Source organism: Calypte anna, chromosome 4A (genome assembly GCF_003957555.1).
Source record: "Calypte anna isolate BGI_N300 chromosome 4A, bCalAnn1_v1.p, whole genome shotgun sequence".
Taxonomy (NCBI): domain Eukaryota; kingdom Metazoa; phylum Chordata; class Aves; order Apodiformes; family Trochilidae; genus Calypte; species Calypte anna.
Window position 1 is genome coordinate 37,548,381 of NC_044248.1, and position 15,147 is coordinate 37,563,527.

Consider the following 15,147-nt stretch of genomic DNA (forward strand, 5'->3'; position numbering starts at 1 on the left):
TGCCTAGTAATGTTTTCACCCCGAAATTTGTTCATAGTTTTTGTCTAAATTGATTCTTCCTTGAAGCTCTCAACTTCTGAGGTCTTGGTCTTTTAAAGACTTACTTATTAGCTTAGTTTGTTACAAGGAAGAAATCTCCTTTCAGAGCTCATAATCTCTGATCCTTCTCTCTGTCTGCACAGCCCAAGTGGATTTATATTGGCAGAAGCATCTCCCTGAATTGCTTCTGTGTAGGGAGAATCCCAGGAGTTTGTGGCTGGCAGGAAAAGATCTATTTCCTTCTGAGATGACTCTACCCCAGGATGTTAATGTGCCCTCTGCTGCTGCAGGGCTTCTGTCTGAAAGAGATGGGAAGCAAACAAGATGAAAAACTGGGTATTTTCCATGAAAAAAATTGAAACAGAGACCTGGAGGTTTATTGCGGGTTGAAACAAAACCAATGACATAAGTAGGTATAAAAGGCAAAACAAATATAACAAAAGCATGTGTTAAAGAAACCCAGTTCCTGCACAACTATAATCTGTCAGAACCTGCAGTTATATTATAAAGCAGGATGCTTGATAAAATTAGGTGTCCTCCATAATATAGTTTTAATGTACAATCAGTAAGAAATGCTCGTGGCATTAAATAAAACAAACTAACCATCCCCTCCCCCTGCCCAGAAAAAAAAACCCCAAAAGAAACTCAACCAAACAACAACAAAAGAAACCAACACAGCAGCATGCCATTCAAAAGCAGGTGGTTCATTCCTATGAAGAAAAAAAGGCAGAATTGTATGTCTTGGATTTCCAGTGAAAAAAAGAACTTTTCTTCCTTCTAAAACCTGTAGTTCAAATCTCTTTCTTTCACCTTGAACCAGTGCTGGAATTGGAGGCTGTAAGAGGATGCTTGTTTATCTTTCTCTGGGTAGTTGTGCTTTGCTCAGGCACGGCTGAAAATGGAATCTGATTTTTTTTTTTTAATTTTATTTTGTTTGTATTGTGATAACATTCTCGGCAAGCAGGTGAGCGCTGGAACGACAAGGGTGTAGCTCTTTATTACTGTAAGTCATCTTTCTGCTCACAAATAAGCCTCTGGAATTGAATGGGATTGCTCAGTTGTGCAAGAGTGCACAGGATGTGCCCATAAACCAAACCAAACCACACTCTCCAGTGCAATTAAAACAAGGATCTCCGTGCATGAAGGGTGAGCCCTTGCTGTCGAGGTAATAAATCATTATTAAAACAGTCGTGGCATGTTTCAGGTTGATGCTGGTGCTTGAATAAAAATATCTATTTCTATATATTTCTAGCTTTGATAATTCTACATGGTCAACTGTAGGGCTTTGCTCAGACAAATGTATGGATGTGTGTTTTAGCTGGAGTCATATGGGTGTCTCCTTTAGGACTCTTATGTGGTCAATTGGATAGGGGTAGCAAATCCTGGCTCTGAATGTGGTGTCATCATTTTTGTACTTAATGTCCCTGAAAACAGTGACAGGAGCAGTGCCTTGAGGGTCTCTTTCACGTTGCACAAATGCCAACTCGTGGTGTATTTTGAGAGAACCTTGTAGAACCATTTTGGTTTCTGAAATCTGGATGATCTTCTAAGTCATAAACCACACCTCTCCCCTTACAAAAGAAATAGATCCCTTATCAGATTCATGCTTTTATTTAAATATCATTGTACTTATTTCCAAGCTCAGTTCTGCTGGTTGGGTCATGTGGGGCAGGTTCCTGCTTAACAAAAAGAAGACAGAAAAATGGGAAAGGCAATCTCCTTCTTAAAAGAAAAAAAAAATAAATTACTTTCTTCCCATTTCTGTACCAGACACACCTTTTCATTTGCCAGCACAGCAATTTCTTCTGGCACAGGAGCTACCCACTGAAATAAGCATCTACTGCGTCTCTGTGTGACTCTTCTACTGAAGGGCCCCAGAGCAATGGTGCTTATAGTGGGTGTCTGCCCTTTGCTATGCAGCCACAAGAGGTGTTTCAAAAGCCCCTTGCACAAATTAATACCCATTCAGTTGGCAGGCTGGGATTCAGGAGGGTGGGCAAGAGCTTGGCATGAAGTGCTGAGCCTCGCCTCTTGCTGAGCCTCTTTGGAAAATTCACATAGCTATGTGTGTGTGATGAGGAAAATTCACGTGAGCTACATGCTCTTCTTCAGTCTGGAAAGAGGTGGTAAGTTGTTCCTGAGGAAAGGTGATAAACTGGGTAACTGAAGAACAGCTTGACTTGAAACCAATTGCACTGAAAGCTTTAATCCCATTTGAAACAGGAAGGTGCAGTGTGACCATGGAAAACTCCGGGATTCAGCTAGATAGTTTTACATCAAAGGCTGGTATTTAGAATTCTTTACATTTTGGCTGTAAATGTAGCTGACTCTGATTTTATCCAGGTTGGGGTTTTCCTGCCATTAGCTCAGCTGCTTTTCTTCCAAATGATGTTGGCTTTGAATGGGCAATAAAAGCTCAGCACACACGACAGGGTGTGTGCTCGACTGTCGCACCAACGTCCCTGGGCCAGGTGGCATAAGGCCACATGAGCCCAAGATAAATGTCTTGCAGCATTTCAGTGGTGCTGTAATGTGTATTTTATGGCTGAAATAAAACACACAAAGAATTTCCTTTTGAAGCTTGGTGTAAAACTTGCGTCACGAAGAAAAGAAAACCAAAAATGTTTCTTAATTGGTTGCTTCTGTTTCTCAGATAGTCTGGTAATAAAAATAATCATAATAAAAAAAGGCCCAAGCCCTGGATATGACACACAGGTATATGGAATTTTTCAAGATGTCTTTTGTCTGTTTCTGGTTTGTATGTTTCTGGACTTATTAGTGGAAATTGCTTAACTGTTGAGTCTTTAAAAATCCTTTTATAAAAAGTCCCTTGAGTATTAAATTCTTCAGTTCTTGTTTTGTCAGTATTTAATTTTTTAATGCAATGAAGATAAAGGTTTAGCTGTATGATTTAATTGGCAATTAAGTAACTGTGTATTCTCTTAGCACAAGATTTTCCTACAGAGATGTTTTGATTATTTGCTAGGATAAGAAAGACACACATTTCTGACTGATTATGTTGCCCTCATGGTAGCATTATTCCTTTCTCTTCCCTCAGGGTGTTCCCTTATCCATTTTTTCCTTAGCATCTGGGATTCAGCCTAGTCATAGTGTTGCTTATTCTGGACTCCCTTTAACAGCTTCTTTTCTGCCTCTCTCATTTATCCAGCAGCATCATGGTTACCTGGTGCCAATTATCTGTTTATTTCCCCACATCTCAAATTTTCATGTGTTTCCTGATATCTCCCTTTTAAAAAAATTCAGGCTCTCTTTACCTGCCATATACACAGGATGCACTATTGGCAGAATGCTTTCTACCTTCTTTCTCTCCTTTTCCTCTCAGCAGAGTGCCACCCTATTTTCTTAAGGTTTTTTTTGGGTTTTTTGTGTGTCTTTGTGTTTCACAGCACTTGCCATTCAATAACTGCAAGTCCTATAATGCAGATGGCTGAAGTAAGCCTGACTACTATGCTGGATCCTGCTTGGAATTAACATCTCCTTTTTGGAGCACCCAGTTCCCAGCTGCTTGTCTTAGCTCTATCCTAGAGTCAGGAATGAGACAACACCTCCTGACTTCCATTACTGCTACAAGCTCATCTCTGGAAATAGAAACAGAAGTTTCTACCATCAGCAATGGTATTTTGGCTGGGATGGTTGTGTTGCCTGGTAGTCCCCAGATCTTCCTGCACATCCCATTGGCAACTTCATGCCTCTTGCTCTGTGAACCTTTTTTAAGTGCATCTCTCTAATTCCTAACTTCAAACAATTAAACTTGCCAGGTTTTTCTAATTAAGTAACTTGGTGGAGAAAAAAATATCGCTTAGTAGTGTGCTTTGCAAACTGTTCTGCAGAGAACCTCTGGGTTTCTAGTGGCATTTCCTGAGATGTAGGTAGGTTTTGCAGGCTACCAGGAACCTGTAGAGCTGTCAGAGGGGCTGGGCCTTGAAAGTCTTCTGCCTTTCAGATGTTATATGAAATTAAGATGTTAGTTATTAAGTAAATTAAGTTAAGATGTTAAGATGTTAGATGAAATTAATTAAGATGTTAGTGCCTGGCCCTGGGAGAAGCCCCCAGTGTCAGAACCATCGTGAACCTGGGGCAGTGAAAAAACCTGAAATACCATCGGGGATGATTTGGGTCTCTTGGATTATCTTGAGGGGGCCTGAAAAAAAAAAAGTGACTTGAAACAGTGGCAGTGTCTAGACCTTGGCTGATCTGCCCAGAACCTGGGACTCTGCAGGGCAGAAAGTGCCATCTCATTGCCCAGGCATCAGGCAAAAGAGATTTGATGTCAGACACTCCGAGGTGGCATGCTGGAAATCACATCTCTTTCTGAATTTCCAGTGAATGGGTGTTGGAACAAAGTCAAGTCTCCAAGCATTGATCTTCCAGCCAGCTTGACTAATTTCCTTCTCTTGAAAGACAGAGGATTTACCACCAGCTAACTGTGATGGTGAAAGTGCCACTAATACACAGAAACCTGGTTCTGCCCTCTGCCAAGGGCATCCCAGAGGATAAGGAGCCAAATTAATCATAAGAAGATTAATCATAAGAGTCCTTTTTTTAGGTCATTTGTCAGTGAGCATAAATTTGGCTTTCTGATGAAAAGTGTAAACTCCAAGTTAAAGGTTTTCACAGTTTATATGCATTTAAACATTCTTAGCTTCACTTTCATTTTATCATTCTCTTCTCTTTGTTGGTAAGATAACACTGTGTGATGCCTTTATACATATATTAACAATATGAAAAGGATTTCTAGTTTTTTTTTTTATGTGATATGTATCTGTGGGAGAACTGCAAAGGTGTCACCCTAACTTTTTGAACCATCAACATAACCAAGAGCACAAGCTTCATTGTTTTGGTTCCTAAAATCCCAACTGAATGGGCACTGTGTGAATGACATGAAGCTCATCATCACTTCTGTCTACTCAGAAGCTGCTTTAGTTGGTTAGAACTGCTAATGCACCATCTGAACTCTCCTGGTTACAGCTGTAGCCAAAGTTTGGGCACCTCTGGTGCTGAAAGAAATTCATGAAACTTTAGCTCAAAAAAAAGAAAAATGGATGCTCAGAACTTCAGTTTCATGGCATGCTTAGTCTGGGTCACATGTACTTTTTCTAAAAAAAAAACCCAACACAAACTATTATTATTATTATTATTGTTATTGTTATTTACTATTTATTATTTTAAAATTATTATTATTGTCCACCTGCTGCTGTTTGGATGGCTTCAGCTGTCCAAAGAAAATGAAGAGAAAATTGGATGCTCAGTGCATCAGTTTCATGGCATGCTTAGTCTGGGTCACATATAATTTTTTTTAAAAAGACCCTAAAACAACAAAACCTATTATTGTTATTATTGTTATTGTTATTCACTATTTAAAAATTATTATTATTGTCCACCTGCTGCTGTTTGGATAGCTTCAGCTGTCCAAAGAAAACGAAAGGAAAAATGGATGCTCAGTGCTGCAGTTTCATGGCATGCTTAGTCTGGGTCATGTGTACTTAAAAAAAATTATTATTATTATTGTTATTTATTATTTTTAAATTATTATTGTTGTCCACCTGCTGCTGTTTGGATAGCTTCAGCTGTCTAAAGAAAATGAAAAGAAAAATGGATGCTCAGTGGTTCAGTTTCATGGCATGCTTAGTCTGTGTCCCATGTACTTAAAATTATTATTTTTTTTTATTATTATTATTATTTACTTTTAAATTATTATTATTGTCCATCTGCTGTTGTTTGGACAGCTTCAGCTGTCCAAAGAAAATTAAAAGAAAAATGGATGGGGAAAAAAAAAGAAAAAGAAAAAAAGTGCTTCATTTTCATGGCATGCTTAGTCTTGGTTAGATGTACTTTAAACATTTATTATTATTATTATTATTATTATTATTATTATTATTATTGTTTTTATTATTATTATTATTATTATTATTATTATTATTATTATTATTTACCTGCTGCTGTTTGGACAGCTTCAGTTTCCTTGTGCAGGTGCTGAGGAACCCACCTAGGGCAAGCTGTGAGCAGAACCTGGGCTCCAATGCCCACGAGTGACTTGACCAAAACTGCTCCTAGTGCAAAGCAAGGGAAGCAAGAAGAAGGACAGGCCTAAGTTTAGATGCTGAGCTGGAAAATTAAATTAAAACTGAGTCTTCAGAAGTCAGGGCCATAAAGGGAAAGACAAAATGAGCATCCCCTACCCCAGCCTTTGTTGCTGTGCAGGGAAGCGGAAGCTGGTCCTGCCTGGAGGGCTGTGTGTGCTCCTGGGCTGGCTCTGCTTCATGGATTTTTGGAAGCTGTCACTTGCTGTTTGGGGAAGAGACAGGGTTTTTCTTGATCTTTGTGCACTGACTGACAAAATACTGTAATACAAGTGGTACGGGGACTCCAGGGTTTTGCTGAGCCATGAGAATTCAAGCAGCGTTTGGGGATCCTGGGAAGATGCCCAAAAGGGACAGGGATGACACAGGCTGGAAAACAGGGAAATGTTTGAAACTGATAAAGGCCTTTTCAGTGAGTTTCTTGCTGCTCTAGATGTTATTTGTGTTTTTTGTATTACTCTTTAAAGGTGAGGCTAGATATACCAAATTCTGCTATGTAGCAAATGTTGCAAAAATGTCCTACAAGTAGATAAATATTATGGATTACATTAACATGAACTCTCACCTTTTTACACCTTTATTTGCTCCCATTTCTTTCCTCCAAACATGTAAGTGATATCAAGGCCTGTAAACCAAGATGCTGGAATAAACTAGAAAATGGCATAGACCAGGCAGGAGAAATAGGGTGGGAGGGATTTGGCTGCAGATTATCAACCATTTAATTATTCATTTTGTAAACAATGAGGGAGTGTAAAAGCAGCCAGGGCAGGTAGGCAGAGGATTAGGTTGTAAGATAGCAGAGATAGAGAAAACAAGAAAAAAATGTTTAGCAAATAAAACTGAATGTTATTCATAACTGTCATAAGGCTGCCTGTACCATAAAAGAAAATATCAGTGAAATATTGATAATTTTCATTAAGGTAATTGTACCAGTGTTTGACAACTGAGTTGGATATGACAGAAAAAAGCTTACAAAACTTCAATAGAAAAGATGTCATCTGTGAAAAGAGTTGCAAGCTTTTTTTACCTTAAATTTGAGTAAAATCATGTCACAAATCTCAGAGTTGATAGGAGCAAAAAATGCCTAGGATTTTTTCTCCTTTTTTTTTTTTTCCTAAATACTGGATTTGGCAAGAGGAGGAAATAGCAAGTAAAAAGGCAGATTTTTAGGTCTTTCTGGGCTTGTCTGAGACTACTAATTTCTCTCAGTAACCTGTGTACATACTAGTCCTACGTGGCTTCCCATCAGTGAGTATTTATGCCAAAATTATTACACTGAAGTCTCTCCAGCAAAAAGGAATTGGAAAAGCAAGAAACACACGCAGAAACACCATATCATCTGCACAAGGTGCTCTTTAGTCTGAAACATCTTCTCTAAATTCTCCAAGCAAGCATATAATTTTTACAGGTAATTATGCTTTAATCCAAATGCTGTTAAAAAAAAAAAAAAAAGGGAAAGGTCTGTTTTTCCAGGAGAAAATGACTGCTAGAAATTACATGGGACAAGTCATGTTATTTCCCATATGTACAAGGAGTGAGGTGCCTTTCAGGAATGTTTTTTAATGAACAGTTTAACTATTAGGGCTGTTGTACGTGGGATTCTGGCTTGGCCAAGGCAAGGTGAAGGGCTGCCCAGGCTGGCAGTGATGCTGCTTGCCCAGGAGAAAGGGAAGTTTGTAGTGAAATGAGGCAACCAGGTGCCACTAATTGCCAGGCAGTGGGCATGAGCTTGTGTTAAGCCCACCTGTGCCTGATTAGGGCGGGCCCCAACTGCGCATGAGCAGGACCAGGGGGCCAACCCTAATCAGGCACAGGTGGGCTTGACACAAGCTCATGCTCACTCCCTGGCAATTAGTGGCACCTGGCTGCCTCATTTCACTACAGAAGTTCTGCAACATCTTCTGCTGCCCTGACCCCTGGCAACCAGCCCTACAACCCTTTCCCACTAAATTCCCCAGGCAGCAAAGCTTGGGGCATTGTACAGCTGAAACCACTTCTTCAGAGAGGGTCCTTCCCTTCCTCCCACCTGCTGTGGATTTCCTCCCATCCCTGCAAGGAGATAAAGGGGAAGGAGGGGGAAAAAGAAGCCCTTCCATACTTGGTCTCCCTGTCCCATATGGTGAGAAGGTTCTGCTCAACATCTGTACCCCCCCAAGAGATGTGAGGCTTTGGCACAGCAGAGAACAGCACAAAAAATACCTTGGAGGCTTTCCTGTTTTTCCAGGTGAGCTTGGTTGTTGCTTTTTTTTTTTTTTTTTTCCTTACTGTTCTAAATAGCAAATGAGGACTCTGAGAGTTGAAGCATGTTCCTGAACTTCACTGTGTACTTTCTGTCCTGAGAGGACCCTGGTCTGGGACCTGATTTATAAAGTGATGACTAGACTTGGAGATCATTTTTTTTCAGGTGTTTAATGGTGTCCTCATATTATTACCAACATTAAGGTCTTGTTATATTTTGCTATATGGCTATATTGCATCTATGCTTCTTTTTTTTCTTTTTTTTTTTTTAACCTATTTGGTTATCTATGCCATTTTGGATCAATATGACATCTGTAAATCATGACCCAAACTGCTGTGTTAGGCTGCAATACAGCACTGACAATTGCTGGTTCATCCCAGAGACAGCTGTCCTGTGGCAAGTAACAAGATCCCTGCATAGGTCTTTTTTTTCTTTTTTCTTTTTACTGATATATCAATAGATCCTCTGAGATCCATGATATCCATTTACTTTTTGTGTGAATATTTATATTTATCCCTAAACCTTGTATCCTTGTATTTGTTTCTCTAGTTAGGGAAAGTTTTTGGTGATTACTGCATGTTTAGAGAGACAGTTTGTCTGTGTAGCACATCTAAACATCTCAAGAATTTTTAAATTTTTTCATGGTTTGCTGACCCCACTGGAAGTAATTTTACTGTTAAATTCTGCCATTTTAAAAAGGTGGTTTCAGAACTTCTCTCCTTAGAGCTGCAACTCTTGAGGTTGAATACACCTAGAGGTAGTGATACAAGTGATACAAGATGGAGCCTTAGGGGCTAAAATGACCACAGACAAAAAGAAGAACACTCACCCACGTGTGTTGTAGGCAGCTGTGGGTGAAGCACACATTTCCCTTTACTTGGGAAGAGACTCCTGGTGCTGAAGGAAGTTGCAGAGTGGTTGTGTGTTGATGTTTTGTGTGTTGGTTCTCCCTGTATCTCCCTCCTACTTGGGCCAAGTCCTGCCCGGTGTTAATGGCCCACTGAGGTTGTTCTCTCTGTTGTAATAATGTGATTTCTGTTGGAATGAGCACTTGTTACTAATGCTACTTTCTGAGAATCAGTTTTCAAGTTATGGAGTTGCTGTTAGGTTTGGGTTTTTTTGCATGTAACCTGGGTAGCTTGATAATATTTCTGAAACAGCTCAACAGTCTGTGATTACTCCAAAGGCTCTGAGATGTGCCTGAGCCCCACAAATAGCCATGTGTGACCCAAATGAACCCTGCATGTTGGTACCAGAGCTGGAGGAGCATTTATTTCTGTCAAATGTTACGAAATAACATTTAATGAATAATGAATCCACATTTCATTTGCATGGGATTTTCACAGGAGAAGGAAAAAGGTGCATCTTTGAGGAGCTGTGTTTGCTTCAGGGGACCAGAGTTGAGATGTTGCTGCTTGCCTCATGGCAAGGTGGCTGCATCCCTGTTATTGGCACCCAGAGCTGGAGGTGGCATCTAGGTCAGTTGTTGCATTTGCCTTTTTTCATGTTATGATGGGACACTTAGAGATGTGCTTGACCCAATTTTAAAACACCATTGAATGACAAATGGATACGGGGTGAAGTCAGGGAAGCTGGAGCCTTGATCAGGAAAGTCCTACACAATACTTCTTTATCCCAGGCAGGGTATATCCCTACACAGCTATTTTCTGGCTTACTTAATAATGTTTTTCCCTACAAATACTTGAATACAGAGTGTGTAGACAAGAAGCAACCCCTTCAAGGGGCGGAGGTGGCAAGCAGGCAGCTGAAAGAGGAAAGCTGCTTCCCCCCTCTGAGAGCCTGCAGCCTCCTATGACTAGAGCCAGGTGCTGGGTTTATATTGCTTCCACAGCCCACCTCAAGTATTTTGCCTGGGATACAGCAAGGATGAGCTTGCACCTTTGCCTGCAGTAAGGGTATGTGAGCCCTCACACTCTCAGGATGGAAGCATAGATGGGAAGGTTGGGCCAGATCACAAAGCCAGTTTCTACTCAGGCAATTCTGCTTTCCTTTATGTGCTCCATCTTGTCCTCTTCTAGCAAATTACACAGTGTTTAGCATGTGAAATAACTTTTTGGAATTAGCTGGTGTATTACCACTCATAAATGACATCTAATGCATAACAGCAATAAAGATTTAGCTACTGAGAGAGGCATAAGATACTTCCACATCCAAATCTTTGCAGCAGCCTAGCAGTTTTCAGTGTCCCCTTTCCCTCTGCAGGTCAATAAATCAATTTCTTGTGTTCTTTTAGAGCTCCTTAGTTTTCACACCGGATTAATTTTACCCTTAAAAGAAAACCATTAAGTGCCATGCTTATTTTTACATCTATTTCCCTGCACAAGTTTGTCCCAGGCACGTTTCCTACCTCGCCCTGCTGGCAGCTCAGGGCTAGCAAAAAAGGGAGGGTGGATAATGTGACAGGCATTTTACTTTCAGGCAGCTTGTTAGACCAGCTCTGAATTTTTCATGAAGGCTTCAGTAACCTGTAGCTGAAGCTCGGGGGGTTTCTACCACAAAGAGGTGGATCAGCTTAGCTCTCACTTCCCATCTGGCACAGGGTGACAGGGACAGTCGGGGGCTGAAGGAAACCTGAAGAAGAAAAAAGTTCATGTGGGACATCCATTGTGATGCATGAAAAGCTAAACATGTGCCTCTTGTAGGGACATAGCTTTGAAACAGTTACTTATCTCTGGCTTCAGATTATATTTAGTCAGGGTGTTTTACTTCAGTCACCAGCAGAGCTGTCCTGGCTGTAAATAATACTGCAGATAGACTCCCTCAAACCTTTAGTGCACCAAAGCTGCACTTTCAGCATCTCTCAGCAGTTTGTGCCACAAATTCTGTGCCTGCAGCCTGCTTAAAGTGAGGTTTAAATTAGAGTCTGTATCACAAAAGAAGTGCTTGTCAGTTTATTGAATTATTTTTTTCCTAAATAATACAAATGTAAAGCTTAGGCCAAAGGAAGTGATCTGGTTTTTGTTTGTTTTTTTTTTTTACCACTCGAATAATTAAAAACAAATGAGGAAAGATCTCTTCAAATATAAACTGGTGCCTAAAATGCTCTGAAAACAAACCTGTATCTTCTGCAGTCTTCTACCAGTTGATTCCCAGAAGCAATCTGACCCCCAGTGCATGGGAGCTGAGCTGATGCATCCTCTGCAGGTCACTCTGCACAATGTTAGGTACAAGTAGTAACCACCTCTGAAGTGTTTTATACACAATTTAAAAGCCAGACAGACGAAGATTTAGGAAACTGCAGTGTGCCAACCTAATTTTTGTCATGGAAACTCACTTTCTAAGGCTCGTTATAGTGTTTCTAAATGTTTATGAGAGTTTAATTTTTTTTTTTTTAATTCCATGATCCTAGAGTAATCCTAGAGTCCTCTGTACAAGATGCCAATATTGGTTAGTTAGTTAATTTGCTGGGTAACTGCTGGTGTGAGAGTATGTACTGACCTATTGAATATGTGGTTCAGTTGACCCTTTATCTTACTTTCTGTATGTAGTTTCTATCCTACTCTATATAAAACTAATTTTTAATTATTTTTTTTCTCCAGGGTTTTGTTGTTGCTGTTTGCTTTTGTTAGTTTTGTTTTCAGCATCTTGAGTAGATACCAGTTTAGATCCAAGACTAATCTTTGGGCTAAGGCAGTTTATGGGGGTTTTTTTAGGGATGCTGGAGGCAGGAAGAGAATTAATGAGGCTGTGTCTAAAGTCTGGACTGACTTGGGGAGTATGAAGTATTTTATACACAATTTAAAAGCCAGACAGACAAAGATTTAGGAAATTGCAGTGTGCACCTTGGGGAGGGTCAATCCAAGATGCTTATGGGCCCTCAGCAGGCATCATCAAAGCTTTAGGTACAGCTGTTCCTACTCAGCTTTTCAGAAGCAGAGTTTTCCAAGAGGGATAGAAATCTCATTCCACTTGTGAGGAATCTGGCTGTGTTCCTTGCCCACCGTGTGTATGGTCTAGGAAGCAGTCAAGGGGTGGCAGAGTGTCCTTGCATTTAGAGGAAGCACCAGAAGAGAACTCTTCCTAGGTGGAAAGTTGTGATTTCTGCCACCCTTTCTTCAGGCAACAGCATTTCTTGCTACACAATCCTGATTTGCCCCCCAGATGCACTAAATGAAGCAATTATCCTAGAAAAAAAATAGAAAATGGTCCTTGCTAGTAACTGAAGGAGCTGTTGCTGTGTGTCTGTAAGAGCAATTTCAATTCTAGTGACTCCTTGAATTTTTGGGCTGTGATGCTGCACCCTCAGAAGCCTTTATTGTGATTTCTATGTTTAATTCCTTGAACTTTTTAGTAATCTAAACCAGTTTAAGAGTCTTCAAATGACCCCTTATCTAGGCCATCAAGAGGACTAGATGCAGCTGTGGCTTGAGCTAATGGGTTACAGCAGAGTAGTTAGCTCTCAAGCTGGAAGGCAACTTGTTACTGGTGGTTAAAGGTCAATTTTCTCAGGATTCAGAAGTCAGTGCTGCCTCCAGGGGAGTGTTGAGGTTTGCATCTCCGAAGCTCTCTGCCAGGACTTCAAGTGCCCACCACTCACCCTTGCCCAGCTCTTCCCATCCTTGACCTGTCTCTCCTCTCCCATCACATTGCTGTGCCTGCTGTCTTCATTTCAGCCCTCCCTGCTTTTCCAGAGCCTGCCCAGGGCTCAGCTGCAGGGTTTTTCAGGATTTTTCCTCCTCAGGATTTCTCAGACCCCAGAGCTGTGGGATGCTGTATTCCTCTCAGGAGCTCAGGCTGTCTGTCAACAATTTTAATTTCTGTAAGCAGAGTTTTTCAGTGGCTCATAATTTGGTCAAGTCAGGTGGACTTCTATAGGTGTGAGAAAAGATGCTTGGGGTTTATTAGATGCAGATCATAGAATTTATTTAAACCCTGACATTTGCCAGTTGTTGTAACAACGTTGCTTTCATAGTAAAACTGGCTTTTGGGATGGTGGGTTTAATTTTGTGTATTTTTGAGAGGAATAGCAAGTATATTCATTACCCTTCTGGCTGTCAGGATGATGTGGGAATGTGCAGAAACCTCCAGGCAGAAATGTGCATAAACCTGACTTGGTCTGTCCCAAAACAGCCTCAGTTGCAGGAGACACTGGGCACCTGGACCCTTCCTAGGAAGCATCCATCCTTCCTCTTCCAATGGGACTCTTTCAGTTTAAATAAAAGTTATAAATAAAAGTTATTTTATTTCAGGTTAAATAAAGAGAGCTGCTTGCCTGAGGATGGGTTTCTCACTTTTCCCCAGGGGAGAGCAGCTTTTCCTGGGGAGCCTGACAGCCCCAGACATACCAGGGAGGTGATGGCACCGTGGTTTGCTCCAAGCTTAGGGCTGGTGGGATGAGAAGGGCAGAGTTGTCAGGGCAAGATCCTTCTACATCTTTGAGTGCAGCAAGGGAAAGGCCACTGGTGCCAGAAAACCACCACAATTTTGGCACACAGGCAGGGTGAGTGTGCAAGTCCTCAGTACTCAGTATCAGCCATGTGATACTGAGTGTCAGGGGTAAACAGCCCCCTGCCAGATAACAGACTTTATTAAAATTATCAGTTAATCTGGAGGTGCTAAGGCACAGTTTTCCCAGGAAGCCTTTTCTGATAGATAAATGTGTTTGTACTTGGATTGCAAGCTGCTTGTCACCATGTAGGCAGCAGGTTTAGGGTAGGTGCTTAACACTGAGATCCAAATCTTCTGGTGGCCAATTGGCCTTTTACCCTCAAATACCTTTTTACCTGGCTCAGGTTGTCTGCCCTTTCCTTTCAACCTGCCAAAATGTACCCTTGGACCCACTGTGAGCAGCCATATTACTCTCAGATGGCTTTTTTTGAAACACTGTGATTTTTTGGAAACTTATCTGTGATAAGGAAATAGTGGTTTGTTTTTTCAGTAAGATTCTCATGTCCATATTGGATCATGGCAAGTAACATACAGGCACCACAAAAAACCCCACAACACCACAAAAAACCAAAACCAAACCACAAACCCCTGTGATTTTCAAGTCCAACCCAAACCTGAAAGCTCAGCCTTACAAAGGCTTGGAGTAAAAAATTTTTTTTTTCTTTTTTTTTTTTTTTTTTGTTCCAAGCTGCATTTGTCAGTAAGATATTAAATAACCAATGTCAGGTTTGGCTTTTGTCTCTGGGGGTCAGTGGATGTAACCTGCTCCCCGTAAATTCAGTTTATGGGGCAGTGGTGATCCCTGCACAAGCAGGAGATGACTTTTGAACTCACGCAGCCTCAGACTGCAGGAACATTACACTTTATGAGCATGTTTAGAGGCTGTTTAGAAGCTGAAAAGTCTTCCCCCATAAATCATGCAACTGGCTTGAGAGGCAATTCTGTTTATCTTTAGACAAACAAACCCGCCTTGCAAACACATCCCTCTCTCTCTATTCCTACTGGAGAAAAATAACAAGCAACATCATAAATGTTATTTTCTTCGCTCCTTTCCTTAGGGAATGCACGCAGCTCCATTTATTATTGGCAAGGAAATCCATAGCAATCTATACTAATGTTTTTCTTTTCCATGTTGCTGCATAGTCTTAATGAGAAATAACCCACGAAAGGGAAAGGAAATGCAGTATATTGAATTCAGAGAGTTTGCTGCTCACCAATGCTGACCATAGAGGTTTCTCCCTCCCTACAAGTCAGGAGCTTGTCTCTCCCTGTGGCCTGAGAAGTCCATGTGCTCAGAGGATGCCCTGGGCTAAACTGCTGCCCCTGACCCTTTCCCACACAGTGGCCCAGGCAGCCCAA